Source organism: Macaca nemestrina, chromosome 14 (genome assembly GCF_043159975.1).
Source record: "Macaca nemestrina isolate mMacNem1 chromosome 14, mMacNem.hap1, whole genome shotgun sequence".
Taxonomy (NCBI): Eukaryota; Metazoa; Chordata; class Mammalia; order Primates; family Cercopithecidae; genus Macaca; species Macaca nemestrina.
The window spans coordinates 118,540,189-118,552,452 of NC_092138.1; the positions used below are offsets into that span (position 1 = coordinate 118,540,189).

Here is a 12,264-nt window from a genome sequence, read left to right on the forward strand (position 1 = left end):
AGGACAGATCCAGACCAAACCTGCGAAAGCCGGAGGACAGATCCAGACTAAACCCGCGAAAGCCAGAGGACAGATCCAGACCAAACCTGCGAAAGCCGGAGGACAGATCCAGACTAAACCCGTGAAAGCCAGAGGACAGATCCAGACCAAACCCATGAAAGCCAGAGGACAGATCCAGACTAAACCCGCGAAAGCCGGAGGACAGATCCAGACGAGACCCGCGAAAGCCAGAGGACAGATCCAGACTAAACCCGCGAAAGCCAGAGGACAGATCCAGACTAAACCCACGAAAGCCGGAGGACAGATCCAGACCAAACCCGCGAAAGCCAGAGAAGGACGGCCTCTGGGTGGGGGTCGAGTCCCACCCAGACCCAACTTAGGAGGGTTGAGAAAGGCCCTGGGCTCTCTGAAGAGCCCAGGACAAAATGTCAAGACACAACCCCACATTCAAGGGACTCAGCCAGAAGCTGAACAGCCCACAGGAGCAAAACACAATGCTCTTCAGAGGACGATACCTCAATCCAGAGTTTCCACAATGGATAATTCACAAAACTCAGTGCATAATAAAAATCACAAGACCGAAAAAGAAACAAGAAAATCCGACCCATAAACAAGCAGAAAAACACAAAAAGCAGAGAACAGAAAGCAGCTCTGAGGGAGGCCTCAACGTTATTGGTGTTGGCAAAGACTTTAACACAATGATTGCAACTGTGTTCATGGAATGAACAGAAAACATCTTCAAAAAGTTCAAGGAGGCCAGGCGCAATTTGGGAGGCTGGGGCGGGAGGATCACTTGAGCCCAGGAGTTTGAGACCATCCTACGCAACACGGTGAAACTCTGCACAAAAAAACTAAAAAGTAGCCGGGTGTGGTGGCTCGTGCCTGTGGTTCCTGCTACTCAGGGAGCTGAGGCAGAAGAGTCGCTTGAGCCCCAGAGATCAAGGCTGCAGAGAGCCGAGATCACACCGCTGCCTTCCAACCTGGGTGACAGAGTGAGATCCTGTCTCAAGAAAACCCCAAAAAACCATGAATAAAATTTTAAAAATATGGTTTTAATGAGTAAAAGGAGAGAGAGAAATGAAGATTATGTGAAACTACATAAAAGAACTAAATGGAAACTCTGCAATAAAAAGTGTAATCACTGAAATGTGTTTGACTCACTGACTGTGCTTGACAGCTGACAGATGGCAGATGAGTCGGTGAATCTGAAAACAGATCAAGAAGGACCAGATTGAAAGAACGAGGGGGAAATGAACTGTGGCTCCACGGCCCACAGCCAAGCGTCCTCCGTTCCCCTGGTGAATGGCCCCCCCCGCAGCACTGCACACCTGGCTGTGCGGTTCACACGCTTCGTGGAGACAGCCGTTCCCCAGCCTCTGCCTGCCTCCATCTGGACGGCTGCACTGAAGCCCTGCTCACCCGGGACTCCCTTCCCTCTTGTCCCCTGTGCTCCCCGAAGTTCACTCCTAGTTCTACGGGAGTACATTTTCCAGGAGCATCTCAGGCAGAACCGCAAGGGAAGAGCACTGAGTAGCCCTTTGCTTGTCTGAGAATGTCCCCATGACCATGTGCACCCAACTCCCCAAGACACACAGGCAACCACGTCCCCAAGGCACACAACCACGTCCCCAAGACACACAGGCAACCACGTCCCCATGACACACACGCAACCGTGTCCCCGACACACAACCACGTCCCCAAGACACACAGGCAACCACGTCCCCAAGACACACAACCACGTCCCCATGACACACAGGCAACCACGTCCCCAAGACACACAGGCAACCACGTCCCCGTGACACACAGGCAACCATGTCCCCGTGACACACAGGCAACCATGTCCCCGTGACACACAGGCAACCATGTCCCCGAGACACACAGGCAACCACGTCCCCGAGACACACAGGCAATCACGTCCCCGTGACACACAGGCAACCACGTCCCCAAGATACACAGGCAACTGCATCCCCAAGACACACAACCATGTCCCCATGACACACACGCAACCACGTCCCCAAGATGCACACACAACCACGTCCCCATGACACACAAGCAACCACGTCCCCAAGACACACAGGCAACCACATCCCCATGACACACAGGCAACCACGTCCCCAAGACACACAGGCAACCATGTCCCCGTGACACACAAGCAACTGCATCCCCAAGACACACAACCATGTCCCCATGACACACACGCAACCACGTCCCCAAGATGCACACACAACCACGTCCCCATGACACACAAGCAACCACGTCCCCAAGACACACAGGCAACCACATCCCCATGACACACAGGCAACCACGTCCCCAAGACACACAGGCAACCACATCCCCATGACACACAGGCAACCACGTCCCCAAGACACACAGGCAACCATGTCCCCGTGACACACAAGCAACTGCGTCCCCAAGACACACAGGCAACCATGTCCCCGTGACACACAAGCAACTGCGTCCCCAAGACACACAGGCAACATCTCCGTGACACAGGCACACAGATGTCCCCATGGCACACAGGCAACCATGTCCCTGTCACACACGCACACTGTCCCCGTGACACACGTGCAACAATATCCTCATAACACGTGCGCACCTACATCCCCATGACACACATAGACTGTCCCTGTGACATGTGGGCACCGACATCCCTGTGACACACATGCATCTATGTCCCGTGACACACGCACACCACAGCTCCACTGGAAGCCTGGCTATGCGTGGCTGTGAGGCAGGGGTCATTCTCCTGATGGTCATGGTAATGCCCCTCTGCTGTCTTCTAGCCTCAGGGGTTGCTGAGAAATCTGATGCCCCCTGACTCAAGTGCCAGCGTTTTCTGGGGAGGCCCCGGGGCCGTGGCCAGATCCCAGCAGGATGGACGTGGCGTGGTCCCCTGGGGGCTCCATGGCTACCCTTTTGCATGTGGCTTCCCGATTGTGTCCTGCCCTCCACGCCCTCGGTTCTGTCCTCGGGAACTCCTGCTGTTTAGAACTTACACTTCCTGGGACTAACTCTGTGTTCTCATCTTTCCTCCTCTGCCTTTTTGGGAGATTTCCTGAACTTTATTTTGCAACCCTCTCATTGAATGGCTCATTTCTGCTCTTACAAATTTGATCCTATCCATGAGTTCTGGTTTTCTGACGCTTTTTCTGAGGGTCTCCTCTCTCATTCCTGGCTTCTCCTCCTACCCCCGTTATTAGTTCATTTTCACGCTGCTGATAAAGACATGCCTGAAAGTGGGGACAAAAAGAGGTTTAATTGGACTTATAGTTCCACATGGTTAGAGAGGCTTCAGAATCATGGTGGGAGGCAAAAGGCACTTCTTACATGGTGGTGGCGAGAGAAAATGAGGGCCAGGTACAGTGGCTCACTCCTGTAATGTCAGCACTTTGGAAGGCTGAGGCGGGCAGATCACCTGAGGTCAGGAGTTCATGACCAGCCTGGCCAACATGGTGAAACCCTGTCTTCACTAAAAATACAAAAGCAGCCAGGCACGGTGGCTCACGCCTGTAATCCCAGCACTTTGGGAGGCCGAGGCGGGCAGATCACGAGGTCAGAAGATCGAGACCATCCTGGCTAACACAGTGAAACCCCGTCTCTACTAAAAATACAGAGAATTAGCCAGGCGAGGTGGCGGGCTCCTGTAGTCCCAGCTACTCGGGAGGCTGAAGCAGGAGAATGGCAAGAACCCGGGAGACGGAGCTTGCAGTGAGCCGAGATCGCGCCACTGTACTCCAGCCTGGACAACAGAGCGAGACTCCGTCTCAAAAAAAAAAAAAAAAAAAACCAAAGTAGCCAGGCGTGGTGGCAGTGCCTCCCAGCTACTCGGGAGGCGGAGGCAGGAGAATCACTTGAACCCGGGAACAGGGGTTGCAGTGAGCTAAGATTATGCACTCCAGCCTGGGTGACAGAGCAGAACTCCATCTCAAAAAAACAGAGAGAGAAAATGAGGAAGAAGCAAAAGCGGAAACCCCTGATAAACCCATCAGATCTCATGAGACTTATTCACTATCACAAGAAAAGAAAGGGAAAAACTGGCCCCCATGATTCAATTCCTTCCCACTGGGTCCCTCCCACAAGGGGAATTCTGGGAGATACAATTCCATTTGAGATTTGGGTGGGGACCTGGCCAAACCGTATCATTCCACTCCTGACCCCTCCAAATCTCATGTCCTCACATTTCAAAACCAATCATGCCTTCCCAACAGTCCCATAAAGTCTCAACTTATTTCAGCATTAACCCAAAAGTCCACAGTCCAAAGTCTAATCTGAGACAAGGTAAGTCCCTTCCGGAAACCTATGAGCCTGTAAAATCAAAAGCAAGCTAGTTACTTCCTAGATACAATGAGGGTACAAGTATTCGGTAAATTCCGTTCTGGGCTGGGCACAGTGGCTCATTCCTGTAATTCCAGCACTTTGGGAGGCTGAGGCGGGCAGATCACCTGAGGTCGGGGGTTTGAGACCAGCTTTACCAACATGGAGAAACCCCATCTCTACTAAAAATACAAAATTAGCCGGGTGTGGTACATGCCTGTAATCCCAGCTACTTGGGAGGCGGAGGCTTGAGAATTGCTTGAATCTGGGAGGCGGAGGTTGAGGTGAGCCGAGATTGTGCCATTGCACTCCAGCCTGGGCAACAAGAAGGAAACGCCATCTGAAAAAAAAAAAAAAAAACCAAAAAACCTGTTCCAAATGGGAGAAATTAGACAAAACCAAGGGGTTACAGGGCCCAAGCAAGTCCGAAATCCAGCAGGGCAGTCAAATTTTAAAGCTCCAAAACGATCTCCCATGACTCCAGGTCTCGCATCCAGGTCATGCTGATGCAAGAGGTGGGTTTCCTTGGTCTTGGGCAGCTCTGCCCCTGTGGCTCTGCAGGGTACAGCCTCCCTCCCAGCTGCTTTCATGGGCTGGTGTTGAGTGTCTGCTGCTTTTCCAGGCACACGGTGCAGACTGTCAGTGGATCTACCATTCAGGCATCTGGATGACAATGGCCCTCTTCTCACAGCTCCACTAGGCAGTGTCCCAGTAGGGATGCTGTGTGGGGGCTCCTACCCATTTCCCATTTTTTTTAGACGGTGTCTCGCTCTGTTGCCCAGGCTGGAGTGCAGTGGCGTGATCTCAGCTCACTGCAAGCTCTACCTCCCAGGTTCACACCATTCTCCTGCCTCAGTCTCCTGAGTAGCTGGGACTACAGGCGCTGCCACCACGCCCAACTAAATTTTTTTGTATTTTTAGTAGAGAGGGGATTTCACCATGTTAGCCAGGATGGTCTTGATCTCCTGACCTTGTGATCTGCCTGCCTTGGCCTCCCAAAATGCTGGGATTACAGGCGTTAGCCACCACATCCAGCCCCCACCCATTTCCTTTCTGTACTCCCCTAGCAGAGGTTCTCCATGAGGGCCCCACCCCTGCAACAAACTTTTGCCTGGACATTTAGGCATTTCCATACATCTTCTGAAATCTAGGCAGAGGTTCCCAAACCTCAATTCCTGACTTTTGTGGACCCACTGGCTCAACACCACATGGAAGCTGCCAAGGTTTTGGGCTTCCACCCTCTGAAGCCACAGCCCGAGTTCTATGTTGGCCCCTTTCAGCCAAGGCTGGAGTGGCTAGGACACAGGGTTCCAAGTCCCTAGACTGCACATAGCACAGAGACCCCGGGCCTGGCCCACAAAACCACTTTTTCCTCCTGGGCCTCCAGGCCTGTGATGGGAAGGGTTGTCATGAAGGTCTCTGACATGACCTGGAGACATTTTCCCCACGGTCTTGGGGATGAACATTAGCCTCCTTGCTACTTATGCAAATTTCTGCAGCTGGCTTGAATTTCTCCTCAAAAAATTGCTTATTCTTTTCTACTGCATCACCAGGTTGCACATTTTCTGAATTTTTACACTGTTTCCCTTTTTAAACAGAATGCTTTTTTTGTTTTGTTTTTGAGATGGAGTCCTGCTCTATCACCAGGCTGGAATGCAATGGTGTGATCTCGGCTCACTGCAACCTCTGCCTCCCTGGTTCAAGTGATTCTCCTGCTTCAGCCTCCTGAGTAGCTGGGATTACAGGTGTGTGCCACCATGCCCGGCTAATTTTTGTATTTTTAGTAGAGACGTGCTTTCATCATATTGGTCAGGTTGGTCCTGAACTCCTGACCTCGTGATCCGTCCGCCTCAGCCTCCCAAAATGTTGGGATTACAGGTGACAGCCATTGCGCCCAGTCCCAGAATGCTTTTAACAGCATCCAAGTCACTTTTTGAATGCTTTGCTGCTTAGAAATTTCTTCCTCCAGATACCCTAAATCACATCTCTCTCAAGGTCAGAGTTCCATAAATCTCTAGGGCAGGGACAAAATGCCGCTAGTCTAGTCTCTTTGCTAAAAGATAACAAGAGTCACCTTTGCTCCAGTTCCCAACAAGTTCCCCATCTCCCTCTGAGACCACCTCAGCCTGGACCTTATTGTTCATATCACTATCAGCATTTTTGTCAATGCCATTCAACAAGTCTCTAGGAGGTTCCAAACTTTCCCACATCTTGTCTTCTGACCCTCCAAACTGTTCCAACCTCTGCCTGTTACCCAGTTCCAAGTCACTTCCACATTTTTGGGTATCTTTTCAGCAATACTCCACTCTACTGGTACCAATACCAATGTACTGTATTAGCCTGTTTTCATGCCACTGATAAAGACATACCTGAGATTGGGCATAAAAACAAGTTTAATTGAACTCACAGTTCCACATGGCTGGGGAGGCCTCAGAATCGTAGTGGAAAGCGAAAGGCACTTCTTACACGGTGGCGGCAAGAGAAAATGAGGAGAAACCAAAAGTGGAAACCACTGATAAACTCATCAGATTTCGTGAGTCTTATTCACTACCATGAGAATAGCACGGGAAAGACCAGCTCCCATGATTCAATTACTGCCCCCTGGGTCCCTCCCACAACAGGTGGGAATTCTGGGAGATACAATTCAAGTTGAGATGTGGGTGAGGACACAGCCAAACCATATCACCCACCTCGGGAGACCCCGTGGCTCGGCTTGGCTCATTTCGTGCAGGGTCCCTGGCGCTGATCCCTCTCCTCTCCATGGCAGTGTGGGGACTGCGATGCGTATCTGAGAGTGAGGCGCTAGTCGTCTGCTTGGAAATGAGTTGGAGGCACCCCAGGAGTGGGACCCCGCAGTGAGTGACCCAAGGGGCCCCGGAAGATGCAGACCTGACCGCGTCTCCCCCGGGACGGTCTGTCCAGGAAAAAGTCCTCCCAGCCGCACCTGCCAGCCACCGGGTTTGGGGGCACGGGCAGGGAGCTGCAGACCCCACTCCTCTGCAGCCCTCCCCACCCTCAGCCCAGCTGCAGCGGCACTCAGAACACCCTGGCCCAGGGTCTCCAAGGGTGAGGGCCGCAGGGTCTGGCAGCACCCCATGAAGGCTGCCCCAGGTCCCGGTTTCAGCCCTCCAAACCCCCGTACCCAGGGAACCTGGGCCTCCATTCCTGAGCCCCCAAGTTTTTGCCCCTCCCATTCTCTTTGCCCCTAAGGGATTTTGCCTTTTTAATTCTTTTGCTGTCACCTTAATTGGCCTTAGGGGAGATGGACCAGCAGGCCTGAGATCCAGGGTGTTAGGACTCCTCCCAGCAGGGCGGACCCAGCCACGCAGAGCCCACCGCCAGCCTCCAAGGGCTCCAGAAAGGGGGTCGCTGCCTTCTCAGAAGGCCCTCTCCACCATGCCCAGAACCGTGAATGCCCCGGCCTGGGCTTTTCACCAGGAAATGAAGGGAAAGACAGACCTGTGGGATGGAGGTGGGTCCCAGCGGGGGCAGTCACACCCCCATGCCATCTCTGCACAGACCCCGAAGGATGTGGAGTGTCCTCCAGGGCCGTACAAAGCACCACAGGGTGCGAGCGACAGGGACGTGTGTCCTCACTGTCCCGAGGCTGCAGCTCTGACACTGGGTGGGGAGGGTGGGCCCCACTCCCTGGGTCTCCTCCCTGGGTCCTCACGGGTACCCCCATGTGTGTCTGTGTCCTGATCTCCCCTTCTTATGGCGACACCAGTCCTACTGGATTAGGGCCTACCCCAACAACTTCATTTCACCTCTGCAAAGACCCCATCTCCAAATACAGTGACATGGGGCCTAGGGCTTCAACATGGCAATTGGAGGGAAACAACTCAGCCCACAGCATATCACAGATCCTTCCCCCAAAAGAGGCAGAGGCTCCCCACGCCAGCTCTCGGGGAAGGGTCTGGGCGCCCACGGGGACTCTGCACACTATTCTCTCCACCTCCATGAAAGAGGCATGTCCATCTCCCGGATGAGAAAACCGAGCTCAGCCAGGATCAAAGCAGGTCTCGTCCCAGTCTCCTCACTCTACCACTCTCCATTTTTATTTGCTTTTTATTGCCTTTTGGCTGCCTATAAAGGCAATTATTTATGTAATACAATATTTGGAAAACTACATTTGCAAATTCTGAAAAATCATGCAAAAACATCACTAAAAGCCAGCCGGGCACAGTGGCTCATGCCTGTAATCCCAGCACTTTGGGAAGCCAAGGCCGGAGGATCACCTGAGGTCAGGAGTTCGAGACCAGCCTAACCAACATGGAGAAACCCCATCTCTACTAAAAATACAAAATTAGCTGGGTGTGGTGGCGCATGCCTGTAATGCCAGCTACTCGGGAGGCTGAGGCAGGAGAATTGCTTGAACCCAGGAGGCAGAGGTTGCGGTGAGCCGAGATCACGCCATTGCACTCCAGCCTGGGCAAAAAGAGCAAAACTCCATCTCAAAAAAAAAAAAAAAATCACTAAAAGCCACAGTCCCCTCCTGGCCACTCCTGTCTCCTCCTCGCTCCTGGTGCCACCTCATCTGTCTCAGCCTCTGCCTGTCCCTCAGAGCTGTGGCCCAGCCCTCCCAGGTGCGGGGGAGGGGCCACACACTCTCGACAGGTGATCCGGGTGCTAAGAGGGGACACAGTGCTGTCCCACAGGTGAGCCAGTGGCCATTTCCAAATTCCCAGGGCCTCTGTCAGCGGGTATCCAAAGAGCCTGCTTGGGAGCCCTGCACATCCACATGTCCCACCCTTGGACCTCCAAACTGCACTGGGAGCCGGCACAGTGGGCTCTGACCCACAGGGATGCTGGGCCAGCACCCTTGGGGGAAGGCAGTGGGTACCCGGGGCCTGAGCAGGGGACAGAGCCCCAATCCCCGCTGCTTCCCCCCGGCTGCTCCTTGGGGACCCCCGGACCACAGTACCAATGGGGGCAGGGTGGGCCCCCCACACAGGTCCTGGACTCATGTACAACGTCCTCTCGCCTAGGCTCGTCCTGGTGTCCGTGGCCCAAGGATTTGCAGAGCTGCAGACGGAGCCCAGGGTGGCTGTCGCAGGCCACTCACCCATCCCCAGCATCCGCAGTTTCTCAGGCTCTCAACAATAAACTTTATGTCTCATGGTTCAAGAAATGCCAGGCTCTGGGCCGAGAGGCAGAAGGCTCAGGCACAGCTCCCACTTTTTAAGCCACCATTTCTCTTTATTGTTGGTTTCCTCCCTGGATCTTTTGCTTAAAGCACATTTGTTTTTCTTTTTCTTTTTTTTTGAGATGGAGTCTCACTCTGTCCCCCAGGCTGGAGTGCAGTGGTGTGATCTCGGCTTACTGCAAGCTCTGCCTCCCGGGTTCCCGCCATTCCCCTGCCTCAGCCTCCCAAGTAGCTGTGACTACAGGCCCCACCACCACGCCCAGCTAATTTGTTTGTATTTTTAGTAGAGATGGGGCTTCGCCGTGTCAGCCAGGATGGTCTCGATCTCCTGACCTTGTTATCCGCCCACCTTGGCCTCCCAAAGTGCTGGGATTACAGGCGTGAGCCACCGCATCCAGCCTGTTTTTCTTACATCACATTGAAGTAGATCAAGTTCCTGATAAATGTTAGATTTAGCCTGACTCAGCATGAGCCTGGCTTCTCCCGCCAGTCGGCACATGGGTGGGTACCAGGCACACAGTCTCCCCGCCCTGCCCACCATCTGCTGTCCTGGAGCCCTTGGTGGGACCCGCTGCCCACAGACACCTTGCCCATGCCCCAGTGCCGGGCAGAGGCCTCTGTGCTCTGAAGAGTGAATAAAACATGAAACTGGCCGGGCGCAGTGGCTCACGTCTGTAATCCCAGCTTTGTGGGAGGCTGAGGCAGAAGGAGCACTCGAGCTCAGGAGTTTGAGGCCAGTCTGGGCAACATAGTGAGACCCCATCTCTATGAAAAAAAAAATCAGGCTGGGCATGGTGGCTCAGCCTGTAATCCCAGCACTTTGGGAGGCCGAGGCGGGCAGATCACGAGGTCAGGAGATCGAGACCATCCTGGCTAACACAGTGAAACCCCGTCTCTATTAAAAATACAAAAAAATTAGCCAGGCGTGGTGGCGGGCGCTTGTAGTCCTAGCTACTCGGGAGGCTGAGGCAGGAGAATGGTGTGAACCTGGGAGGCGGAGCTTGCAGTGAGCCGAGATTGTGCCACTGCACTCCAGCCTGGGTGACAGAGCAAGACTCCGTCTCAAAAAAAAAAAAAAAAAAAAAATCAGCTGGGTGTGTTGACATGCACCTGTAATCCCAGCTACTCGGGAGTGACCCAAGATTGGGCCACTGCATTCTAGCCTGGGTGACAGAGCAAGACCCTGTTTCCAAAAAAAAAAAAAGAAGAAAAGAAAGAAAGAACAAAAGGAAAGGAAAGGAAAAAAAAAGAAAAGAAAAAAGGAAAAGAAAAGAAAAAGGAAAAGAAAAGAAGGAAAAGTGAGGCCCTGCACAGAAGCAGGGTGGCTGGCAGCAAGTTATCTGGAGCGGAGGGCCGGTGCTGAGTGCAGCGAGGGCGGGGTGAGCCTCGTGAAACCCCCATCGCACAGGGAGGCCCTGCCGGGAGGCCACTCCACCTCTGTTTGTCTTGTCCCAAACAGCAGAGGCCACGGCTGCTCCTGGACAACACTCCTGCCCCTTGCGTGCCCCATGGCCGTCCGGAGTGTGGACTTGGCTTCCGGCACCAACGCACCCCTCGACCCCCAGACGGCGGCGGCATCAGCGGCGCTGATGGTGTTTGATGAGCAAATGAATAAAGGCAGCAGGTCCCCCACCACCACCTCCACTCCCATGGGCACTCCCAGCGGCTCCTGGAAATTTCCCTGGGTTCTCAGTACTCCCCCAGCCATAGGCTCAGTGGGCGTTAGACCCTCTCCCCAACCCTCCTCTGGGGCGTCTGTACCCCGACTCCCCCCCAGGCCGCTCCTCAGCCCCCACCCCTCCCTGCCAGGAGTACAGCCCGGCCCCTCTGCAGGCTGGGGACTGCCTTGCGGGCTGCGGGGACCCAACGGGGCAGCCCCAGCCAGGCCGTCAGGCTCCGAGAGAAGTGCGGGGCCAACACTGCCTCCCAGCGTCCCGGGGTCCTGTGCCCGGGAAGGCCCCGCATCTGCGGCACCCGGAGTCGTGGAGGCCAGAACGCTGGGCAGCAGACCCGGCCGTTCACAGACGCACCGGAGCGGGCGGGGGCGGCAGCCTGCGGAGGAGCCAGTCCCGGCCACCCTACGCCGACCGCCGCGCGTCCGGGCCGGTCTCTGGGCCCCTCTGCTGGTGGAACCCGGCAGCGCCTCCTCCCTCTCAGCCGCGTCTGTCCCAGGCGCCTGCAGTCCAAGTGCCTCCCCCACCTGCACGCCCAGGCTGGGTCTCCGTTCCCACCCAGGCCAGCGCTGCAGGCAGAGCCCAGCCCGGCGGCCGCGGCGAGCATGGGGAGGCCCCTCCACCTCTGTCGGTCTGCGCTGAACACCGCAGAGGTGGCTGCTCCCCCGAGAAGCCCGCACACCGGTCCAGGCCCCCGAGGGGCCATCTGCCCCCGGCTCACCGCAGGCCCTTTCCTGGGGGCCCCTGTGCCGTGCAAACGGCAGGTCTGGCCGCTCTCGGGCTCTGTCCTGCCAGCCCCACAACGCAGAACCCAGCGTCCCCACCCCATCTCCCGGGATCCCTTGGCTAAGGGAGGGTGACTGGCGGCCCGCAGGCCCTTAGAGGGTCCCCCACAGGCGAGGATGGAGACGCAGCTCCAGACCCCGGAGTGCGGCTCCCCAGACACACCCACGTCCGTCCACCATCCAAGCATAAACCCCAACGCAGCGGCTCCTGGCCTGGCTCTGAGGACGGCACAGCTGGAGTGGGAGAAGCGCCCAGTGCTTCCGTCACTGGAGCCCACAGGTCCACAGGAATTCGAGATCCTGGATGCGTTGGCTGGACCTAAGGACACACGCAAGGGGCGGGAGA

The 12,264-nt window shown here is 55.1% G+C and overlaps 1 protein-coding gene across 11 annotated transcripts in view; it reads right to left on the reverse strand.

Annotated features, from left to right (window-relative positions):
* LOC105471989 (exonuclease 3'-5' domain containing 3) overlaps positions 1-12,264 on the reverse strand; it is a 108,419-nt gene that overhangs the window by 86,264 nt on the left and 9,891 nt on the right. For 2 of the 11 annotated variants that reach the window (XM_071078670.1, XM_071078671.1), the window contains exon 2: positions 4,532-4,654. The exons of 7 other annotated variants lie outside the window; for them this stretch is intronic. The gene's annotated coding sequence lies outside the window, so the exon portion shown is untranslated. Of the gene's footprint in view, positions 1-4,531; positions 4,655-7,004; positions 9,738-12,264 lie in introns of those variants that run through there. 2 more of the 11 variants (XM_071078672.1, XM_071078673.1) reach the window with 2 other exon arrangements.